This window comes from Conger conger, chromosome 14 (assembly GCF_963514075.1).
Source record: "Conger conger chromosome 14, fConCon1.1, whole genome shotgun sequence".
NCBI lineage: Eukaryota > Metazoa > Chordata > Actinopteri > Anguilliformes > Congridae > Conger > Conger conger.
This window is the reverse complement of record NC_083773.1, coordinates 19758834-19782918: the sequence shown is the minus strand read 5'-3', so window position 1 is coordinate 19782918 and position 24085 is coordinate 19758834. Positions and strand designations below refer to the sequence as shown.

The following is a 24085-nucleotide window of genomic DNA, read 5'->3' as shown; positions in this document are numbered from 1 at the left end:
TTCAGATTGCTCTGTGCCTCAGTGTTCCATGAACATTCGGCCTATTCAGTACTCCCATCACAGAGCCCATGCCAAAACCTGAAATATCCAAAACCTGCAGGGATGTGGGAGATGGATATGAGGGGAAGGGGGGGGTTTGGGAGTAAGAAAGAGGCCCCTGAAGCATTGAGCGAGACGGCTCAGGCTGGTCAACAGGCCTATTAGCATATCTCCCGCACGATTCGGATCAAAGTGCAAATTAGAACTGCTTAAGATGCACAAACACTTCTTGCCAGCATCTAAATCGGAAACCTGCGTCTTTCTGCAGGGAGGGAGCTAAAACCAAAAAGAAAAAAAAAGAAAGGAGTCTTCATCTGTGATGTTAACAACTGTTTCTCACTCTCCATCGCTCTCGTTCTCTGTCTTTCTCTCCACCCCCCACCCGCACAAAGCTGCCTAATTGGTTATCGCCTGGAATGCGCACCAAATCAGAATACGCTCCATTTGTCTTGTTTACAGACTACAGGGCTGGCTTGTTGGGGGAGCACACTGACATATTATTCAGGTTTCATTCACGCTGTGAGAAGTCCTGAAGATTGGCAGAAAAAAGACGGGGGTCGGTATGGGGGTGGGGGGGGGGGGGTCCGTGAGTGTGGGGGCTGAGGGGAGTGGGGTGGAAGCACATTAGATTTTCCGGTCAGTTTGCAATCCCTTTGATAGACTTATTCATTCTGTAATAAGCCGCTACAGGGGTACGGCTGTTTAATTGGGAACGCCGCGATTTGTTTAAAGAGTGAAGCTAGTAACGATGTGTATTTCATTCCCCCTGACTGTGCAGGCTCCCTATCTTCTAGAAGCATCTGCCTTCTTACTGTTGCCAGATTCACTTGGCTTCAGCGAGGGGCTTTCTAAAGGATCACCCAAAGCTTGCTATAAAATATAAAAAAACATAAAAAATCATTGATGTTGCGCGGCCATCATCCCATGCTACTCCCAGACCTCCGAGATCTAAACCCATTTGCCTTTTTTGTTCTTCATTAGTGCCGAAGAATGAGAGAGATTTTTCGGGATCAATTGGTTAAATTCCCCTTTTCAGGAGCCGGTGTCTGCGGAGTGCTTCTGATGTCCGGTCGAGGCCTCCCGCCCACGCGACCATTAAACGCCGTCTCTGCTCGCAGCTGAATCTATTTCTGCTACGCTGTGGCAGCGACACTGCGGCTAACAGAGCGCGGTCCGCGTGGGGAAATACCAAAGTTTAACAGCGAGGTCAGGAAGAAGACCAGGATGTGCCCGTCTCCCCGGAGGGGCCCCCTCCCCCCGTCATCGATGAAGAGCGACCGCACGAGCGCGGTAAACAAGGCCCTAAACACGAGCGTTAATGCCAGAGCCCATTGGCCGACAGCGCATCGGGCGCATCCCCGCAAACGGGAAGGTTCATTTCTCCCAGACAGTCACCCACCCGTCCGTACAGTGCGAGGCGTCCGGTGCGTTTCCATCCCAAACGTTGTGGAGATGTGTAGCAAGCCTTGAAGTTGTTTTTCGATCCATGGGTAGAAAAATAACCAGGTAAAATCCAAATCTGCTGTGGCGTTGTAATGCCCTGAAGCCTCCCGGTTGGACAACCCCATTGCAACTCTTCAATGGCAAACTGGCACACTAACCCACTGTCCTTTAAGTTTTCGGTATTTAGCAGATGCTCTTATACAGATAAACTTGTATAGCTTACTTTTCACACTGCATATTTCCTGAAGCAGTTCAGGTTAAGTACCTCCCGTGTGCAAAAGGTTTGTAAAAAATATACAATAGACAGAAAATACATAAAATTGGCATATATACTTCTTTCATAAATCCACTAGTTTTTAACATATAAGGCACTTCATAATCCTTTCTAATATCTCACTATAAATTATTTAAAAAATATCAATTTGGGGGTCAGCTGATAGCCGAGTGACTAAGTTCAAGTTCATTTGTATATCACATGTATTGTACATGGGATTCCAAGGTGCTTGACTGGGACTTGGAAGTTTGGTGGTTCAAGTCCCAGTGTAGCCACAATAAGATCGGTGCAGCTGTTTGGCCCTTGAGCAAGGCCCCTAACCTACTTTGGCCCCTGCTTAGTCTAATCAACTGTATGTCGCTTAGGATTCCCTGCTCATTACGCTACACTACTGCCCCAAGCCTGGTTCTCTGACCATTACACTACACTGCTGCCCGAAGCCTGCTTCCCTGCCCCACTCCAAGTGTAAGTTGCTTAGGCTAAAAGCATCGGCGAAATGACTGTAATGTAATGTAGTGGTTTAGGGGCAGATCCTGAAACACAGCCAGCTTGTCCTATCGTGCTTGGCAACGGTGGTTATGGGAACCTGTATGAAGCAGCTGGCCAGAACCAGGCCGGTTCTGCCTCATCGGGGTGATAATGGAGGCTCGTACTTTCATCCGCAAAATGGCGTCGTGTCCCTGGTGGTGCTGGTCATTGATTATTTTTCTGTACTGCCAGCGCCTAATCCTTCCCTGTTCTACCTTTCCTGTGCTCCTGGCTTATTCAAATCCTGAATTCTGCATTAGGCGGCTGAGTAGGGTAGCGGTTAGATCAGCTTATTGTGGATTAGTGCTTTGGGGCGCAATCTATCTGAAGCCAACTATCTTTCATTTGTGGAATAACAAACCCAGAGTTTAGCAGGCTTGAATAGCCCAAGGGCATGGTTTACTATAAAACTCCCATGATTATTTTATGAAATGGCTTACAAAAATTGTGAAAAACACTGAAATCATTTTTGCAAATTATGATGCAACATGTATGGATCTATCAATCATTATAATTGAAAAGCTACACTGTATATTGATGCTTACAGTGGCACTTTTTATAGCCTTCAGCTACTTCCTGCTACTTCTTTCTCTCATTCCTTACCCTCCTCACTACTTTTCCGCAATGGAATCTGCTTATTCAACATGTTGCCTTGGCTCAAGAATGGGAATTTCCAGAACAGAGCGTACCAAGACTGGGACTATAAGGTGGTTTTAGTTGGTCTGTTGCTGGTCTTACCTTAGTTGGTCAACGCTTGTTAAAGCTGGTTAAGCCGGTAGCATAAGCTGTTGGCTAAACAGATTAACTCTATAGGCTGTTGAACAGCTGGCTTAACTGGTCAACCAGATAAAACCAGCTATAAGTTTTGAAAACTCAGCTTTACTCATAGTCTGCTATATTTGACTGAAGTCTAAAAATAGTATGTTGAAAAACAAAGATTTAAAATTTCTAAATGTCCAGTAAGGGCATTAAAACCAGTAAAACCAGTTACTTAGCTCGGTTCTTTCTACTTGTATGTACGGAGATGCAGTATTACATCTTCCTCCGTGCGATGGCAGAAGCGTGTGGGTGAAGGAGAGAGGGCTTCTCCTCCTCAGCAGCTGTCGAAGCCCACGGCTGTCTCCCAGAGAGACCTTCAGCGCTGCGGAGACAGCCGTGACCTCACTCACAGGCAAGCGCACCCCAGGTTGATTGGTAATCAGCCCAGGTGCTTCCACTTCCTGTCTTCAGGCCCTCTAGAAAGGAACAGTCTGCCGTGTCTTTGAGAAGAGATATCCATGGAGACAGAGCTGCTTAAGAGTGTGTGGGCTTTTTTTCTCAGCCTGCCTATTCTGTTTTTTATTTATTATTATTTTTATTTATTTATTTATTATTAGCCTGTGGGATGCTGTTTTGCAGATTGGTTTGTTTTCTGGTTCTTGTGATTTATTCTGCTAATTTTATTTTCTTTTACACTCCAGACAGCGTGAATAAGCCGTCGGCCATTTTAGAGTGCTTCAGTGTTTGTTATTTTATTTCGATCGTTACTCGGTGCTGTGGTCACGCTTCTCTATTACTGCCATTAATGTCATCACTGAGAGAATATTGATGAGGCAGGGATATATTGTTTGTTTGGTTACCTTTTGCAATGAGATAAACAAAGCTTCAAGGTGGCCATTTGGCTGAATTTTACCTCTTGAGCCTGAGATCCTAAATGCACATGTCTAATGCTGTGTGTACTTATCATTTAGCAGGTTATTGGAGAGGCCTGTATATATTATCTCTTACAGGCAGATTGTCTTGTATTGGTCTTCTTGGTGCAGTTACATACTGTATCACTATATTGCACATTTTAATGAAGTTTTTTTTTTTTGGTGTGGGGTTGGAAGTCATAAGCATTTCCATATGATCTAATAATATTGCAATATTTGAGAGACATTCAAATTGTTGGCATTTAATTACCGGAGTTAGGAAGAGCACAAACTGTAATTTGCACATGATTCTCATGAATACTTAAAATGGTAAAATAATGTTGCTTCAGAATTCTGTCCAAGTATGATTAATGCATAAGTAACCTTCATAGCCTGCCTAAATTATGAATTTAATAAAGCTCAATATCTCAGCTAATAACCCCGCCATTTAGATACCAGAATTTGTAATGATGCCATCTAGCAATCATAGCTAGAAAGCTTTCTGATACAGCTGGAATGTATGCATCTAATAAAGACCTGCAGCCTGATAAACTTAACGAGGAAAGAGCTTGCAAGTACAGCTATTGTCCTATATATTATATAAAATGAATGTCAGTGCTGCAGCAGATGTCTACAGGTTGTGAGCTAATTATTGCAAGTGGTAGAGACTAACGCCCCAATTTCAGTGAGGTTCCCCAGGTACCCTTCCCCAGAAGGTCTCAGTGCTCAAATGCCAGTACCGAACCCAAACAAGACGTGAATAGAATATCATCAACATTGGTTGCTGTTTTTATATAAGACACTTCCTCAGAAAGCTACCTCAGTATATCACATCTCTGATTGATTGGAGAAATGGAGCCTATCACACCGCTCTCAGGAGTGGCTGATTCTCTAGCTGCTGCAGGTCTACTCTGAACTACATAAGACTGCATTTAGGTATAGCGCTGTCTTAGGTATAGCGCAGAACCTGGTTACTTTTGTATGTAAATGTTTATTCTGTTCTCTTTTGTAATCAGGGCTCCATTGAAAAAGAGACCCACATGTGATTTCCCTGTATGAATAAAGCTTAACATTAATGATGTGATTTCCTCTGGTGAGCTGCCATTGTCTCTCCTTTAGATTCCACCGGAAGTGATCTTACTCACCATAACCAATATAAATCATAGTCACCCGTGACTGACAGGGCTGTTATTTTTCAAGCGCATAGGAACATATGCAACGGCACGATTCCCCCACCATTTTAGAGTAATTATCAGTGCTTAAATGCAGTTTCTGTAAGCATTATGAAGATGAATAGCCTTCTTATAATTTTCCATTATGAGTGGCTGTACACATGCAAATGTCTGAAGCAATGGCACTCGAGCCTCCTAGGGGCCCTTAAAACTACATTAATTATGAAGTGTGGGTATATCGCAGCATGACAGCAAACTGCCTAATGAGTTTCTGCTCCATCTTGGTCAGTAAAATGCACATTACACTTTTTTCATTGTCTGCAGCTTTATAATTAGTGCCTTAATGATATAATTCTGAGAAGCAAGGAAACCATGCACATATACCAATTTTATAGTGAAAGTTTAATATATGTATTTTTAAATGCCTAATTTTCCAGTTGGCATGAAATGTATAATTGTCAATATAAAGTAAAAACAATCATTTTAGTTGCTGTTCAGTATATACGTGTATACTAAATGCTTATTTTTGCATTGTAAAAATAACTGGATACACACCTACACATAGGCATAGACACGCAACCTCCAAAATGATGATTGATCAATGAATGATTGATGAAAATGAGCAATGAAGGCTATATAAAATTAACAATGCAATTATTATATTATCTCATGATATCTTTCATACGAATACCATGATATTGTGTGTGTGGTCGTGCTTGTGTGTGTGTGTCTGTGTGTGTGTGTTATGGGTCTGTGTGTGTGTGTATGTGTGTTATGGGTCTGTGTGTGTGTGTATGTGTGTTGTGGGTCTGTGTGTGTGTGTGTGTTAAGCACATAAATAAATGCAGTAATGTAATAAAGAGGAAACAATAAGGCTGTAATACTGCAGTGTGGAGGAGGGTCACACAGTCCGGGCCGTTTAACCGGCACTAAGTGGCTGAATTTAGCACCTCGGTGAGCTCTGGAGAATTGAGCGATAAATCAGAAGATAAAGTCCTGCTATTAATCAGTGTCTCTCTCCTGGTCATACAGGGAGGAGTAGGGGTCTGTTCAGGGGAGAGTGAGGGACAGGTGGTCCCAGGAGGTAGAGGGGTGGGTGGGAGTACTGGCTGAGAATGTCAGGCTGTGTTGTACTGTGCATTTCTGCTGTGTGTGTGTGTGTGTGTGTGCGTGCGTGCATACCTGTGAATGTGCTTATTGTGAGTCAGTACATGTGTGTATACATTTTGTTTTGTGTGTGCGAATGTTTGAATGTATGCATGTGCTTCCGTGTGTGTGTGTGTGTGTGTGTGTGTGTGCATATGTCCTTATTGTTTGTGTGTGCGAGTGTACGTGTGTGTGTGTGTGTGGGAGTGTATGTGTGTGTGTGTGTGTGTGTGTGTGTGTGCATATGTCCTTATTGTTTGTGTGTGCGAGTGTACGTGTGTGTGTGTGTGTGGGAGTGTATGTGTGTGTGTGTGTGTGTGTGTGCATATGTGTGAATGTGCTTATTGTTTGTGTGTGTCATGCGCGTTTGTGCCGGTAGACTTTGTCTGATGCATGACCAGGGGGCTGCTGTAATGTAAATATGACAGGGAAGATTATATACGGGCTGCAGTGTGGTGTATTGCATTGGCAATATGACCAATAGGCCTGTTAAACTGTACAAAATGGCGGCAGAAATGCAAGACATTTACAACTCCGGGAAGGCCCGTTCCTATAAATCCAATCCGCCCGTTCAGTTTGGAGAGAAAATATTGCAGCCTGCTGTTTATGCTAAGCCATGCTGGCTCATCATGTTTCTGGGTTTTAGATTTTACAGCAGGTCAGTAAGACATGTGGCTGGGACTAGAAAGAGAGACGGGGTTGAATCGAGTGCCATGATTCAGCCTGACATGAACTTTAGCAGGAAGATTATTGCAAAGCCCTGGTTGGTTTACACACCACACAGAAGCAATCGGTAAAGTGGGCCTCCGAGCTCTGGCCCTTCAGAAAGGTCCCTGGCATGATATTAAAATACCACAGAAGAAGAAGCTGTGGCCTTTATTCTTCAAAACAGAGGGCTCCAGTGCCAACTCTTTCCTAGGAGTATTGGAGCAGAACAACAGCTGCTGCGTTTTCTTGGAAGTGGAAATATAACATAGATTTTTTTTCTTAGTTGCAAGGACACCCTTGGCCAAGGTGACTTGCAGAGCTTTCTTTTTACATAACAATTAGCATAGCTTCACTTTCAGTGGAAACTTTTAGGGTGAGTGTCCCTTGTTCAGGAGTAAGGCAATGTCCTAATATTCCGGAAAGACATATGTCAGGTTAGGTATGCTCCGGCTCTTGCCCTTGACCAAGGCACTGGCCTCAGAACTGGAGTTTGTCCCTGGGTGCTGCACTGTGGCTGCCCACTGCTTCTAAGTAGCTAGGATGGGTCAAATGCGAATTACCCCACAGGATTAAATAAAGTATGCGTTATATTCAAACACACAACCCACTGGATAGAGATCATTTTCCTCAACCTCTGTGCTCTGGCTCCTGGTTGCTCTAGTATTGCATGGAAGCTGTGGTCTCGACCCGATTTGAGTATGTTCAAATCCTAAAACACCTTTTTTGCTGGTCTGAAATTAGTTTACTCATTTTTTTCTTTGAAATATAAAAACATACCTTCTAGTCTACTTCTGGTAAAACCCTGAATGGGCCGCTGCTCAGTGGAACAACTGTCCCCAATAAGAACCCGAACTGTGATGTCGATGCAGAGAACTTAAATTGTTAATCGCATTGAATTTGTTTAATCTCTCCCAAACTCCCGACATTATTATACAGCGTCTGATCATCAGCCTCTGCCTTCCAGCACGAGCAGTTTCTTCTCTTTTTCCCACACATCTAAAAGTTTACATTTTGTACGGCGCAGTTGCAGCCGTGGTGTTGCGACCTCTTTGATTCTGGTGGGGTAGTTATTTTGTGTTGTAAATGAGGCTGTGGTAGTCGCTATTCTGCACGGAAGAAGAAAGACAAGTCATTATCAGCTTCCTGGTGTCTCTGTGCTGCACTCTCTCTCACTCTCAGTGTGAGGTTATACAAGTGACCTTTTGTTTTCTTTCTTTATTCTCGGCGAGCATCTTTTAAAAGGACACAAAAAGAAGCTCTGGCAGAGACTGGTGGCGCGAGATGGTGATTATCGCCGGGAATAAGTACAAAGTGTGTGTTTGTCATCGGCAAGGTCGTGATGCTGATTCTCACTGAGGTTTCGTGTAATAAGTAATAAATACCGGGATGTATTCATGGGTGCTATCAATCCATCACCTTCCCCATTTGAGATGATGATGTGTCTGTGTGTGTACGTGTGCAGCATGCGTGTGTGTGCATGCACAGTGTGTGTACTGTAGGTGTGGGTGTGTGGGTGTGTAGTGTAGCACAATTATTTGTGAAATGTTGTATACTGTGTTTAGGTTATCACAAAGATTGAGCATTGCATTTATCACTGACTCTGGTACTATGGTGAGCAAACAGTGTGTTGCTGTAGCTGAGTCTGTAGGTACAGTGTTTTGATTAGCTTTTATGTATAGAGCTTTGGTTGCATATATGCTGTAATCTCAAAATGCAGGCAGAGATGGTCAAGAGGTTCAGCGGTTTTTCAGACCAAATGTCAGAATGGGGAATAAATGTGATCCAAGTGACTTTGACCATGAAATCATTGTTGATGCCAGACAAGTTGGTTTGAGTATCTCAGAAACTGCTGATCTCCAAGGATTTTCACACACAACTAGTGGATAGGCTGCAGCAACAGAAGTCTAAAAAATAAGTCTAAAAAATGCCTAATAAAGTGCTTGCTGAGTATACACTGCATGTATATTGCTTATTATCTCCAAGGCAGTGGACCATGTTTAATATGCCTGACATATTGTGTACAGTGTGGCCTCGATACGATAAAGGATAAAACCTGTCGCTTATCAAAGGAGCTAATAGGGACTTGGTGTCCCTGACTGCTCCTGGTCGGCTGACTGAGAGGGTCTCATGAAAGCAATTACAGCTCACTTCTGTTTACAATAATCATTGCTGATTCATTGTTTGTTTAGCTTAACTACAACCGCATCAGCGTTCACGGCTCAGACTGAAGTGTTTTCCGTGCCTTAGAGCGACTGACAAAGAGCACTCCTTGTTCTGCTGTTGATAAGGTGTCTGCTGGAGCTGGGTTTTGTAAACGCTCCTCTCTGTTGTTTTGAATCAGGGACGGTGGCTAGAGGCTGTCTCAGCGGCTCGTAAAACACACTCCTTTTCACCGTCTACACATCTGACACACAGACGCCAGACCGGAGTGCCTGTCTCTACAGTGAACCAGGGAGTCCCCGATGACCTCAATTCACCACGCTTGTGTACACAGATAGGTAACATCCATAAAAGGCAATTTCCCCTTCACCACTTGCCTGAAATTGAGGCTTAGCACAAAAACCTCCTCTCGTTTATTAACCCCCCCAATTTTCAGTTGTTATTCTTGGTTTATCGTTTCTTTGAGTGTACGCTGTTTAAAGCTAATGATATGCCATTACTTTACTACTGCATTCTAATTAGGAAAAAAGATATTCAAATCAGTCAATGGTGATGCTCTCCAGGAGCTGCAAATGAGGGGAAAATGTTGAAAATGATATTCCAGGTAAAAAGGGCATCATGGGGCGGTGTAAAATGCTGTTTTCCAGAACTCTATTCAGTAATGGGTTTAGCAAGCCGCAGGACCTTCGCGTGGAACAAAAACCCAAATGTAAAATTTAGAGTAGGGCATTAAAAGACGCACTTCAAACGAGTGCACCCGGCATTTGCGCATTAAAAACATTTTGTCACATGCGACTGCCTCGGCACTCCTCTCTCTTGGAGGGTGTTGGAAGCTGCCATTGTGATCTTTCATTAAAGCGCGCTGTTGAGCGCACTTAAAACCTCATATGATACCGAACGTGACCAGTCTCCAGTGTGCGATTGATGTGGTTCCCCGCATCCTTTGATAGCCGTGTCACTCTCGCTGGGGCCAAATCTGCAGTCACGCTGTTGAACCCCTGCCAGGCTACGCAGATGGAGATGTTTTTCATATGACGCTCCTTGCTCCTCACAGAGAGGCAGACCCCAAACCGGTGAGAGTGGGAGAGGGGTGTCGATGGGTTATTGACCACTGTCGGTGTGTGGCCTGCATACTGAAAGGCTCCCCTCCTGTGTCTCTCTCTCTCTCCCTCTCTCTCTCACTCCCTCCCCCTCCCTCTCTCTCTCACTCCCTCTCTGTACATGGGTGCATATTGACAAAGCAAACTTGAAACATACATGTGTAGAACAGTACGTAAAAGTAAAACATGAACAATTCATACTACTTGTAATTATAATTAGAGCTCTCTTTCGGTCTCTCTCTCTCATCCCCTCTCTTCCTCTGTCATCCCCCTCTCTCCCTCTCTCTCTCACCATGACCCACACTGCCTGTACTCTAGCTCTGTTGCCAAGGCCTCATGATCAATCACTCCAGGGCTGGTTATTCTGCACACCGTGTGAAGGGCACCAGCAAGACTTGCTATGTGTTCCATTAACAAACACCCCCCAGCCACAGTTAACAAATGCTACCTACTCTTACAGAATATAGGCCTTACAAAATATGGGCCTAAAACATTCTTCCAGTGTCTTTGCTGTCATTACACACAGGAGTGAAATGGTAAGGACCAGAAAAAGCGCATAAAATATGTTTATTCCTCCCCTCCCCCCTCTGCTTTCATAGGCATTGCTATAAATAATATTCTTATTGTGTGTCAGATAATATGCCAGTATACAGTATGTATTATTCTGCGAAGATGGAACCTATTTGTAGTTAGCTCGTGTTTCCTGCTGGATTGCAGAATTTGAGACACAGCATCAACTTTGCTGGAAAAACTGTGCAGTGTAAGAACCACAGAAGCTCTGTGGTAAGAACCAAACAAACTCTGATGCTTTTTCCACTCCGCTTTCACATTCATGGGGTGGAAAAATACCCCTCTTATCATGCTGCTAATTCCAGATATCAGCATTTTGCTATTTTTGTTTTTCCAAAAAATAGAGAAATGAGCCCTGGCCTTGGTAATCACAGACCTGTACTTGGAAAGTTTTGACAGCTATGACAACTCATCAACTCATGCCCGGAATGGCAGTGGAAATTTTATAAAAACATGGTGAAATATCTCATGGCAGATGCACTGAAGATTCTGTAGCTTTTTCTGTTCGTTTCACCCCGCAATGTCACAGTATATAGTGTGTGCCTACAGTATGCCCACACACATATGGCCAATATCAGGGATATGCAAACCAGCCCCTCCAGAGCTGGAGTACTGCTGTTTATTCTACCCCTTCAAGCAAGACTGACTTAAACCTGGGAGCATTAATCCATCAATTAATTATCAGGTAGAAAATAAAACCAGCAGTGTATCCAAAGAAAAAAAAGCAGTTTCCCAGCTTGAACTTAAACAAGTGAGGTTCCTTAATCTGTACATGGTGCTGCTGAATCACTTTGAATGTTCAGTTTAGTGTGAAGCTCCATCCGCTGCTACACAGTAAAATGTCTGGTTTTAATTCAACTCTTACATATAAGTACATATGAGCACTATAGGGACTCTAAGAGTTGATTTAACATTGAACAGAAGATGTGTATGTGTGTGCTTAAATGTGGGACCAAACTGAGTGACCACAGGACTGCGAAGCACAATTTTGGCGGTGCGAAGAAGGTCGCAGATCAAATTCCAAATTTACACTGTAGATTATCTTCACTGTAATAGTATGACCATTCGCGTAAGCCACTGGATTTCATTAAGCTGAGAGACTTAGTCTGAGTTTATCTTATTTAAACAAAGCCGGTGAGATAATAGCCCGAGATATCAGATAGCGGACATAATGCCTTCTGTTTTTGAGGGGAGTGCGAGTGGGAGTTCCTTTTTCTAATCCACATTTTTGATATCGTCTTCCTCGTCAAACTGAGAAGAACACCCTTATCTGGGCCTCTACTGTCCCTCACTGTGCCATGTGCACACACACGAACACACACAGGGCCATGTTATGAAAGTTTCAATGCCACAAACCAAAAAGGGAAAAAAAAACTCAAAAGGAACTGAAACCTTGAAACCTGAATACAGAAATAAAGCAACAGGACTTCCATTCTCATAGCTAATAACTGACATTTTCCTTCATTCTTAGAAAAACACACACACTGGATTGTGTGAGGTGTTCAGCTGCTATTATTTTTTGATACATGCCAACTGTTCCCAGGTTGGGAAAGAACACCTTCTAGATGGTTTATAATAGTTCTCTGACTGGAGAAACTTAGTTATGTAGTTCAATAACCAACTTAGAGGTGCTATGTTCTTACCTGATCTATGAAAACATCAGAAGTATATGCAAGTTTAAGTGCATGAGCCTAGTTGTGAAATGAAATGAAATGAAAATTTGTCCTTAACTAGGGCCCACTGTAAAATGAATGAATTAAACTTTAACAAAAGGCTAAAGATTATCATTTGCCAGCTTATGGCAGTGTCCTCTTCAGTGAAGAACTGTTAATAAAATCTTGGTTTGAATAAGAACACAATCCATTTATGAGAATATACAAAAAATATATATATATAAAAATAAAACAAACTCCGAGCCACTCCAAGGTATCTTGGACCCCACCTCACAATAAGCACTACTTCATTTGGATAATAATTGATACTATTTGAAGCCAAGGTAGGCTTCCTTTATTTGCCATTTTTGGGCAATCCAGATTTGCTGCTTGAGGATATTGGCTAAAATAGGATCAATCACTTCTCTAACTTGTACACCCACAGTGATGGTTTTGAGGGAGTGTTTGAAAGCATATAGAGTGATGATATAATTTTACTGATTAGACTAGCTATCTAAAGTGAAAATGCATTCAGAAATGTTGGACCTAAAATTTCTTAATCTTGTCTTGATGTATGCACATTTATATTTAACCCAGAAACTAGACACCAGATGGTCTCTCTCTGAGTTGTATTTCACTTTTAAAAACTTGCCAGTTGGTTCGCTGTGTCACAATTTTCCAGGCACCACTCACAGACGCCTGTGTTTATTCCGTTTTATCGACGTGCTTCCAGAAAAGGAAGTGTATCATTACATGAACCGACCAATGGGAGGCGCTGCTTCTGCCAGAAGCACCAACAATGCCCCAGCTTCTGTGCATTTTCCCCTACACTTCATATTCAAAATGTCATGAACATAATGAGTAAAAACAGAAGGATGTGTGTTCCGCCATGTTCTATTTCTGTCCACAAAATTAACGGAAAGAGTTTTCTTTGAGAGTTTTATGAGATTGGAAGTCATATTTATGGCACTGATTTTCATATGCATTTCATAAGCGTTTATGGTGCTGTTCCTTGCTTCACTTGTTTGCATATTGAGCTTAGATTGACAACTCTGCTCTAAAATAACTACCCTGCCCCCTCCTTGGCTGTAGTTTCAGGCTGGCCATCTTGCAGTGGGTGATGTGAGATAAGGGAGAAGTTTGGCAATAAAAGCCTTTTCCTGTGATGTGGGCAGATGAGGCGGTGTGACTTTCTGCGTAATATGGTCTGATAACACATTTTGTCAGTGGATTTGAATAATCCTAGCATTATAGACTAAGTTTCAGACTAAATTATACTTGCTTTCCCCCCCTTACTTTTAAAGATTACCGGGGTCATTGCTTTGCACCCAAGCCTACTTAATGTTATTAAAATCCAGTTTAAACAGGAGAATGGTCACCCACTAAAACGGCAATAACAGGCCATCTAGTTATGCAAACATTGTAAATCACATTGAAACCCACTGTTCATTTCATAACCTTCTCAATTCTCCAAAGCACTTCTCTTTAGCACGGCAAATAAACATACTAGTGCAAATGGTCTAATGTGCCAATCTACTGAAAACACTGAAGCCAGTGTTGCTGATACAGAGGTACTGAGCACTCATGATGAGAACTCTGCAACTAACAGATTTCCTCAACTGCAGTTTAACACTCTACTAAACTAATGCACTGCTAACCAAAACACTCAATCTATCAATCTGTCAATCTATCACCATGAACCTTTCTGAAATGTGATTAGTTGTGCTCTCTCTCTCTCTCTCTCTCTCTCTCTCTCTCTCTGACACACAATCACACACACACACTTCTAACACTTTTTAAAACAAGCCTGTCGTCAGCAGCGCTCCAGTGAACTTAAATCCAGCCGTCCTCTCACCTGCTCAGCAAATGGAAATGTGTGTGTATCTGGTGTGGGTGTGTGTGAGCACCTGAATGTGTGTGTGAGAGAGGAGGCTGTGCTTGTGAGGCAGAGAGGAGAGGGCCGTGTGTGTGTGTGTGTGTGTGTATGTGTGTGAGTGAGAGGTGGCTGCTGTGTGTGTATGAGAGAGTGAGAGTGTGTGTGAGAGAGAGGAGGGGGCTGTGTGTGTGTGTATGTATGTGAGAGGGAGAGAGAGAGAGAGAGAGGAGGCGGCAGTGTGTGTGTGTGCGTGTGTGTGTGTGTGTGTGATAGTCACCTCTGAGCCCCGGACGTGACAGCAGCAGACAGAAGCAGTGAAAGTGCAGCTCTGGCTCCAGTGTGTACTCACCGGGGGGGAGAGGGCAGTGGTGAACCCAGGTACCTCACTCCTGTGGTTGGGTGCAGGGGGGCCTCCAGGTCCCTGCTAACGCCCCGTCCGATAGATAATCCCAACTGGGGGTGTTTTACGGGCTCTGCTGATGGCTGGAGGCTCAGTTCTGTGTTCTTCCCACGGGCAGCGTGCTTGGAGTCTGCCGTCGCCTTCATGCGAACTGCTCTGACTAAAGAGGAGAGAGGGAAAAAAAGGAAAAACTAAAAACAAAAAAAGAGAGAAAAAAAACCCAGAAAGGCAAATGTGCTTCACTGAAGGATTTTATAATCAGTGCTGGTCTCCACCCCCACTTGCCTATCTCCCCGCCTCCATTGTTATAGCAACAGCCAATCGCAAGGTCACATTATACGAGACTGCTCTCCCCAGCTCTGCAGTGCATAAGTACTTCTCACTTTTTAACAGCTTATATCTCATGCATGTGTGTGTGTGTGTGCCTGTACGTGTATATGTGTGTGTATGTGTGTGCACCTGTGCATGTGTGTGAGTGTGTGTGTGCGCCTGTACATGCGTGTGTGTGTGCCTGTATGTGTGTGTGCGTGTACATGTGTGTGTGCCTGTATGTGTGTGTGTGTGTGTGCCTGTATGCGTGTGTGTGTGTGTGTGTGCCTGTGTGTGGGTGTGTGTATGTGTGTGTGCCTGTGTGTGGGTGTGTGTATGTGTGTGTGCCAGTGTGTGCCTTTATGTGTATGTGTACATGGCTTGTGCTGCTTCTGAAAGGTGTTAAATTAGCTGTTGAAATGCTGCTCTGGATTTTGTACTGCCGGTTTGTCCAGAGCTTGCTTTAGCTGTCCTCTTTCAGGAAGAGTGAAGTGCTTCTTCACTGTGGTCTGTGGTGGTGCCGGAAGACTTTCATAGAAAATAAATAGAGTGCCATCTGTCAATTTCAATTGAAAATATGCAGCATACAGTATGTGAAATATGTTGTGTGTGTTGTGTGCGTGTGTGTGCGTGCATATGTGCGTGTGTGTGGGTGTATGCATGTGCGCATGTGAAGGGGGTTGGGGGGGGGTCAATAATGGAAACAATAATAATAATCAATGAACCCCAGAAACTCAAAGATAGCTACCATTAGTTAACATCAGCTAGGTATATTATAGTAGCTAGCTCGTGAAAGTACTTAGCTTGTGAAGTTATTAAATTAGTGTTACCTATAAAATTCTTTAAGAAAAATGTCCCTTCTTGCCTCGCTAATCCTGAATAGCTGACAATCTTCAGTTGTCATTCTGTGTGTTACTTACTGACAACATGGATATTGCTGGATTTATGACTGGTGCTCCTGGATAAAAATAAAAAAACACTTGGCCTTGAGCCTCCTGTTGCATTCCCAACCCTGGCAGGAGTGTTTGTGTGTGTGTTTGTGTGTGTGTCAGGGTGCATAGGTGTGTGTGTGTCAGGGTGTGTGCGTGTGTGTGTGCACGGTGAATAGCTGCATGTCTGTGTGTTTATGTGTGTGTGCCACATTGATGTGTGTGTTCACGGTGAATAGCTGCATGTCTGTGTATTTATGTGTGTGTGCCACATCGGTGTGTGTGTGCAATTAATAGGTGTGTGTGTGTGTGTGTGTGTGCGGCGAATAGGTGTGTGTGCGCATCTGCATGTCTGTGTGTTTACATGTCTGTGTATTTGTGTGTGTGCGCCACATAGGTGTGTGTGTGTTTGTGCTGTGAATAGGTGTGTGAGGTGAATAGGTGTGTGTGTCTGTGTCTGCATGTCTGTGTGTGTGTGTGTGGTGAATAGGTGTGTGTGTGTGTGTGTGTGTCTGCATGTCTGTGTGTGTGTGTGGTGAATAGGTGTGTGTGTCCGCATGTGTATGCATGTGTGTGTGCTGCGAATAGGGGTGTGTGTGTGTGTGTCTGCATGTCTGTGTGTGTGTGTGTGTGTGGTGAATAGGTGTGTGTGTGTCTGCATGTCTGTGTGTGTGTGTGTGGTGAATAGGTGTGTGTGTGTCTGCAAGTCTCTGTGTGTGTGTGCGCTGTGAATAGGTGTGTGTGGGCGGCACGCATGCCTACTGCCATATGAACTGCCTCAACTTTCAGAAGATTTCAATTAAACTAAGTTCTGGGAGGGCACACTGTTTTGTGGGAGTGCAGAATTTGGAGCTTACCTCTGGGAACATCCAGGACCTTTGGCTGTCTGGCTGTGCATGGTATCAGGCAGAGCAGATACAATGCTGTCTGTGTCTGTACCGTTGATACAGACAGAATGATCTGTATTTGGGACAGGGGGAGTGTTAATTCAACCCAGAGGGTTGGGGTTCATCAGCTGATCATTATAGCACTATAATTTAATATATGCAGCTGTCAATGTGTTGAGAACTGCATTAAAACATGTCTTATTGCGCCCATAAAATTACTGTCATTTTGTTTCCCCATTTAATGCTTGCTGTTTCCACTAATGTCATATTTTTTGTTTATCATATTTTATATTTTATATTTCTATGAGATGTCTTCCAAACATCTTTGGTCACCTTTGAGAATAACAGAATATCTGTGAATTATCTGTGCATTTGCATCTGGTATTTGTGTTTGAGCACACGCACACGCACACACATACACACACATTACATTACATTACATTACATTACATTATTGGCATTTGGCAGACGCTCTTATCCAGAGCGACATACAGTTGATTAGACTAAGCAGGAGACAATCCTCCCCTGGAGCAATGCAGGGTTAAGGGCCTTGCTCAAGGGCCCAACGGCTGTGCAGATCTTATTGTGGCTACACCGGGATTAGAACCACCGACCTTGCAGGTCCCAGTCATTTACCTTAACCACTACGCTATTGGCCGCCCACACACATACACACAGGAACACCATGTACTTTGATATTTTACACAGAACAGTTTCATTATCCAGTATTATTCACCATCATCCACCTCTTCCCCTCCCACCCTACCAACATGAAACTAAACCTTGAAACTCCAGCAAAGTTGGGAAAAACAGAAATAATTGACCTTATTATCTTGCGGTGGAAGAACAGAAGGTCCAATAGAAGAATGACATGAAAGCTGAAGAGCACAGAAACACAGGAAAGTCATTAAAGAGGGACTGGAGGTGGCCCATGCCACCTGCGACACAGGATCAATGAGAATAATCCCCGTCGGATCTTTCCAGAACCGTTCAGCCTGGGTGGAGGAGCCACGGGTTACAGACTCATCCTGCACAGATGCCCTGCGATGTGTCATCATGCAATCTTTAATCTCTTAACTCCTCTTCAGCCTCGAAGAGAGGGATCGGTCCTGCATATTGCTCATAACTCATAAAGGCCTTGCAATATACAGGTGGATTTTATCCCTCATTCTTTTTTCTAATCAGTCTTAATCGGTAATCCTTAGGGTTTAGGGCATTTTTTGAACTCCCTCGGATTGTCTTCTGTCACTGAAAGACGGGAAGGGGTTGGGCAGAAAAGCATCCAAACACCTCCAGGGTCTAATGGTGCAGATAGTCACCTTCCTGCTTCAAGCATCATTGTTCTCTGTCTTTAAAGTTTTCCACTTTCGATTGTAAGTCTGGGCTGGAACTGTATGTACAATGTGTGTCCATTATCTCTCCATTATTGTGACAGTATTTTCAAATCAAGTATGTCCTCATGCTGGGTATCCTGTGCTGTAAAAGTGTAGAGCTCTATGGTCTCGGTTGAAATCTCACTTTGCCAGTGCCTACTGTGGCCAGCAGCCCTGTAGGGGTGGTGCGTAATTGGCTTTGCATCACCCAAGGCCTATATCGGAAGGGTGCAGTTGGTGGAGATAGTGTTCATTGCTGACTGTCCGGATGCCTGTGGCTTGCTTTGCGTATGTGTATGATTGGGTCTCCTCCACCTCCTCTCAGCACAGCAGAGCTTGTGGCTGTGGTGTGAATAGTAGCAGCTAGCTGCATAGCCGCAGGTTGCCTTCATTTTCCATATGAGCAGGCTTGTACAGTTCATAAATTCCACATTCCAAATTTGGGTTGGATTCTGTATGTCCTTCTTAGGGTATCATTTGCTGTGAGTTCCAGTCTTCATTTGGCTTGAAACGAAATGACAGGACGGGGATTCATTCAGTCTTAAACAAATCCCCTTTGTGTTCTTTTGTGGACGTTGGCTGACAACAGATGCTCTACAGCACAGTGATGGCATCACGCTGGGTTGTGTGATGTTTACTGCTGAAATTGGACTGATTCTATGGAATAGTAAGACAGCCTTTCAGCACTTCTGTGCCAATGCAAGTCCCTCTGTCTTCTTTATAGAGTCCAGGGACGGACAGAAAGGGGTTGTCACAAGCTAGCATTGGTTTGGGAGCAAATATTATGCTTTTAATGCGATCCTGTCCGCACGTTCTTCAGCTCCTGGGCTCAGTCCAGACTCCCTGAAGCAATTTAAAGTCATCATGGTTACTGCAAACAACTTTTATATATTTTTAAAAATATTAAAAAGAAAGTTTACAGTCCCAGTCACTAAGAAAAGAAATGTACGAAATGTACCTACTTCTTTCTGTTTCTCGGCAACAGAAATGCAGCGATCTCACAGCACTGGAATTTCACAGCGTTCCCACCTGTTTTTCTATGGAATATATATGTGGGGCTTTACTTTCTGTGTCAACTGTTTTTCAGTATCCATTTTATCTTTGAGTGTACCAGTTATTTTGTGCCAGGGGCTAGTTAATTTCATTTGCAGCTGAGATTGTGTGGGAGCAGAGTGTCTCCGCAGTCCCAGACAGAAACCAATCTAGCCTGTCCGTGGGTAATTTGCTTGTGCTTTTTTGTAGGAGAAATCAATCTCAGCAGGGGGCTGAAACTCGCCTCCTGCCCAAGGAAGGTGACATTAAATAGGACGGAGGATGGAGGGGGAGGGGGGGTGTTGTGGTTCTGAAGGAGGGCCTGTGAGGATGTCTGTAATAATCCTTGGGTCCTGCTCATCACCTCAGTACACCTGCACAGTGCATTCTGTGAAAATCCTCTTCAGTTTGTATCGCAATCATTAATTCATGTACATTTTCCTGACTAAGGATGTTGCATTTATTGAGGACATTGGCTGAACTCAAGAAACATATCTCAAAGTGCAAGGGGAAATGATGATGATGCCTTCTCCTTACGCATGTGGCTGGGCGTGGGGTGGCAGGGACGATGCTGTGTTTAAAGCCGTATGTTTGTTTCAGTTGAACAGTTTATGTGACAGGCATCCCACCTCCTCCGGAAGGTCCTGGAGCCTCCCAGAATTTACGACCTGCTACTGCATACCTGTGAGTGGTCAGAAATCTGAACTTTGAAATCTGCGCCATAGGTGGAAGAGAGGTTTAGAAACGTGCTTTATCCTGCCCCGAACTGACAACAGTCGGAAATAGAAGAACAGCAAACTGCCCCCGCCCCGGATTTCGTAATTTAACCTGCAGCTGTCCCTGTTTACCCGGAATGCAGAGTATAGGCTAAATGCTATGATGAACCGAGTGTCTATTGCTGTGCAGGATTTCAGCTTCTCTTGTACTGTATGCAGCTATTGCCTGGAGCTTCCTAATCAGCACCGTATTGATGTTGTCAATCAAACATCGCTCTTTGCTATACTGGGGTAGGAGATGCAACAGGTTTGACATGGCTTTTGTCTGGTTTCTGGAGTGTGGGCTGTGCAGAGACATTTTGAGTGAGGGGGAAAAAAGTGAGAAAAGGGCACACCAACATAGTCATGACACCCAGTTATTGTACAGAATAGTATATTACTAAAATTAATGAAATCAAATTTTATTAACTTTTATTTTGCACGTTGGGTACTTGGGGTAAAAAGAGTAGGTAATTGGGCTCTGCACATGCCTGTGGGGGTGTCAGTTTCATTGCTCAGCATTGCGTGTAATCCTGGAAATAAACAAAGTTTTAGGATTTAGAAAAAAATTTAAATAAATGAAAGTTTTCAAGAAAGCTTTGTAAGAACTATTCAAAGTCCAAGGAAGAGCAAGGAGTGCTGGACAATCCACTGACCTCAACCCCATTGAATATGATTATGTGTGTGGATAACCCAGTGGATAATGGGGGCGCTTGAAGACTGACAAAACTGCCAAGCATTCTGTAACATCACAAAATGCTCTTTGGAACATTGTCAAATAATGCTGGGATAACATTAGAAATAATGCAAATAGAAGCATTTCCACTAGTGGTCTCAGGCTTTTGGACCCCACTGTCGGCTGTGGGGGCCCCTGTGTGTGCTGGCCTTTGCAGCGTATCGCCTGCTTAAGATTGTTGTTTTTCTATTCTTTCATCATTTAAGCTTGTTAACACAGTGCAGGTCTGGCTCATTATCATTTCCTTTGTCTTTGTATTCTTCATTACCTCCCAAATTGATTAGTTTTAATTGCAATGTGTTCAATAGGCTCCTACCTTTTATCAGTTAGGAGCCTACTGATTCACCTCTTTGATCAATTTGATGATTTATTTCATTTTTTATGTAATCATTTACAATATAGCACAATACGTACAATGTGAATGTGGCACTTTTATTTATCATTATTTTTTTATTTTGCATTGTTATTTCTGGTATAATGTACCACAAAATGGTAAATAATCTAAACATGAAATGCGTAATTAATAAAAATGAACAGCTGGCTAGAATTCTGGGATTTAAACTGCGGTTGGAATGAAGACCAGTGTATACAGCGCTCCCCAGGACCTAGTTTGCGTAGCTCTGTTGTCTTGAACACGGAAAGCTAACTTTCACACCCAAAACCACACATCAGCTTACTGTACATCTCACATAGAAACCTGTGGGCCCGTTTATGAATCTTGTGAGTTAAGCTCATCGGTTTCTGAGATAGCTGCTTTGACCGGAGGGCAGGTTCTGCAGGGAATGATGTGTTCTAAGAGTTTCTAGGTCATCTAAGGTTATATTGGTGCAGAGCTTCCCCAGTTGGTGCTTCGAGGCAGGCTCCTTGAATGAAAAGGTGTAGCTGAAAGGAATTCATAATCCAGTTTGATTGAAAATAACTTTTATTTTTTATCTTTTGGATTTTCTGATGTGAGTTCACAGCAGATTTTATCAGTTCAGTCTGACAGCAGGACATATATTGGCAGTTCCTGAGGTTAATTTAAGGGTAGTCTGATAGTAAGATTGCTATGTGATTGTCAAACTTATTGAATGCAGAGGGCAGTGTGCACAAATGATTCAATCGAAATGACAAATTAAAAAAGTTCTGAATGATGTAACGGTTTTTCTAAATTAATTTGAAGCTGTTAACTGAAACTAATTTGCTTTTTTGAAACTATAGCTATACTATATAAAAACTATAACATTACAGTGACTCAGGAGGTAAGAGCAGTCATCTGGCAGTCAGCGGGTCTGAAGGTCTATGAGCTGATTGGTGCCTCACATGGCAGCCTTTCTCTGTTGTTGTTGTTGTGTGTGTGTGTGTGAGTGTGTGTGAATGTGAGGCATTAATTGTAAATCTCTTTGGGTAAAGTATCTACTGTAATGCACAGTGAATGCAGTCCATTTATTTACCCACTGCAAATCAAAGAGGGTTTTCCACTGCCTACGATGATGAGCCCTTCACCACCACCCTGGTAATTAGTCTGGACACGGTTTACCTGCTGTGAATTGCGATTGTCATTCACAAACAGGTGGCTAAACATAGCAATCTCAGTGAAACATATTTGTGGTTTTAAGTTGGTGAAACGTTGTCTAGGCATTCTGGGGAAAACGTGGCTAAAGTTGGTTAAAGTTAAACATTTTACTAGGTTGTAGCCAGGCTATATCTGGGTGAGTTATATTGGACTTAGACTAATCCATTTATGTAAAAACGTCTCTGCATCCCTCTAAACCCCTAGATTCCAGCTTTTGCTCAGTGGGGTGCGATCACAATTTTTGACCTGTGTTGCACAAAGTTATGCATGGATCTGAGAAAGAAAAATGAATCTGAGCTAATATTTTTTCTGGGTGTTTCTCTCACATCGGACCACTGACTGCACAATGATATTATTGTCTTTCGAGACATAAACCACACAGCGATTCCCAACAGGAAGGTTTATTTTGGAAGAAGGTTCGGTGCCTCCTGAAGGTTACTGAAAATTAGATTATACCGAACACCTGCTCTGCATCTCATTCCAGTGGAAAAACTTGCTTTTGGATCAGCTTACTGTGCATTGGGGACAGCTGTCAACTTATGTACCTGTGTCTTCACCTTTACCTCTCATGGAGCAGGGTGGACTCACCTTTAACCCTTTGACCCTTTGGTTTTTTGGAATGTTTCTTCTGCCCAAAGCTTCTAGAACACTAAATAGTCTAGAACTCAGTGTTCTAGAACACCACTGCTTTCCATTACCAGTGAAGAACATTCTAATCACATATTTGTGACCTTTGTGACACATGCTGGAGCTCATGATTGTTCTGGGGACATGAAGCTTTCAGAATCACTCTCTCTTGCTTGGTAATCCACAGTCGTTCACTTTCAAATACCTTTTAGACATTTCCCAGAAAGCAAATAATATCTGTACATACAAAATCTTTTTTTTTATTTCCCCTGATAATTATGCAATGTGCTTGTAAATAGCAATCCCTACAACTGTTTATTCTGATGATATAAAATAGACTCTCCGGTACCATGGCAGATTTCGACAGCATTTTTCACCTTGAATGCCTTTTGAGAATTATTTAATCAGCGTGCTCACAACATTATATAACAACAGGAGATAAATTAATAGCGGGAGATGATTTGTATGCATGGTGAGGAGGGACTGCACTCGTGGATGCTCTGAAATGGCACCTTCCGTTAGTATTGCACAGCAGGACGGGTGGGGAATGCTGACCCTCACCGCCATCACCCTCCTCCCCGCTTCAACAGTATCGATTTTCTCTTTTTTTCCTCGAGAATTGGCAGGTGCTGTGTTTGTCTGGGGATCAGGGAGCTCTGGTGAGGAATGGTAAGCGAGAGGTTTATGTAAACTCTGCCCTGAGTGAAATGCATTAAACAAACTGTTGGTCCTCTGTCGGTTTCGGCAAGCACAGCCCATAAATAGAACTGGGACCCAGGTCTATAAGCAGCTGATGATGAATTAATTGCCCCGCTGCCAAAACAAATCCAAATGGCCCCCGGTAGGACCTGGCTTAATGGAGACAGCTCCCAGGAGGCAAACGGCCCAATATTGAACTGTTGAAGATAAAGTTGACATAAAATATGGAAGTTTCTGGGCCTTGACTGATGTAACACATTTCTGTTTATCAGAGCAGAATGAAAACTTTTCTTCCCACTTTGAGGCGAATGGAGCTGTTGCAATAATTATATTGGCAGAGAACATGATTTTTTTTTAAATCAAGTCTTAATAACTGCCTCAGGTCATGAGAATGTTTTATATTTTCTTTCCATCTGTCCATATGCATTTATGCATTTAACTGTTG

At 43.1% G+C, this 24085-nt stretch overlaps 1 protein-coding gene across 1 annotated transcript in view; it reads right to left on the bottom strand.

Moving 5' to 3' along the window:
* The window catches only part of cdk18 (cyclin dependent kinase 18), a 57221-nt gene extending 42297 nt beyond the window's left edge, over window positions 1-14924 (bottom strand). The window contains exon 1 of the mRNA XM_061220502.1: window positions 14688-14924. The gene's annotated coding sequence lies outside the window, so the exon portion shown is untranslated. The remainder of the gene's footprint in view (window positions 1-14687) is intronic.
* Between the last annotated feature and the right edge of the window lie 9161 nt (window positions 14925-24085).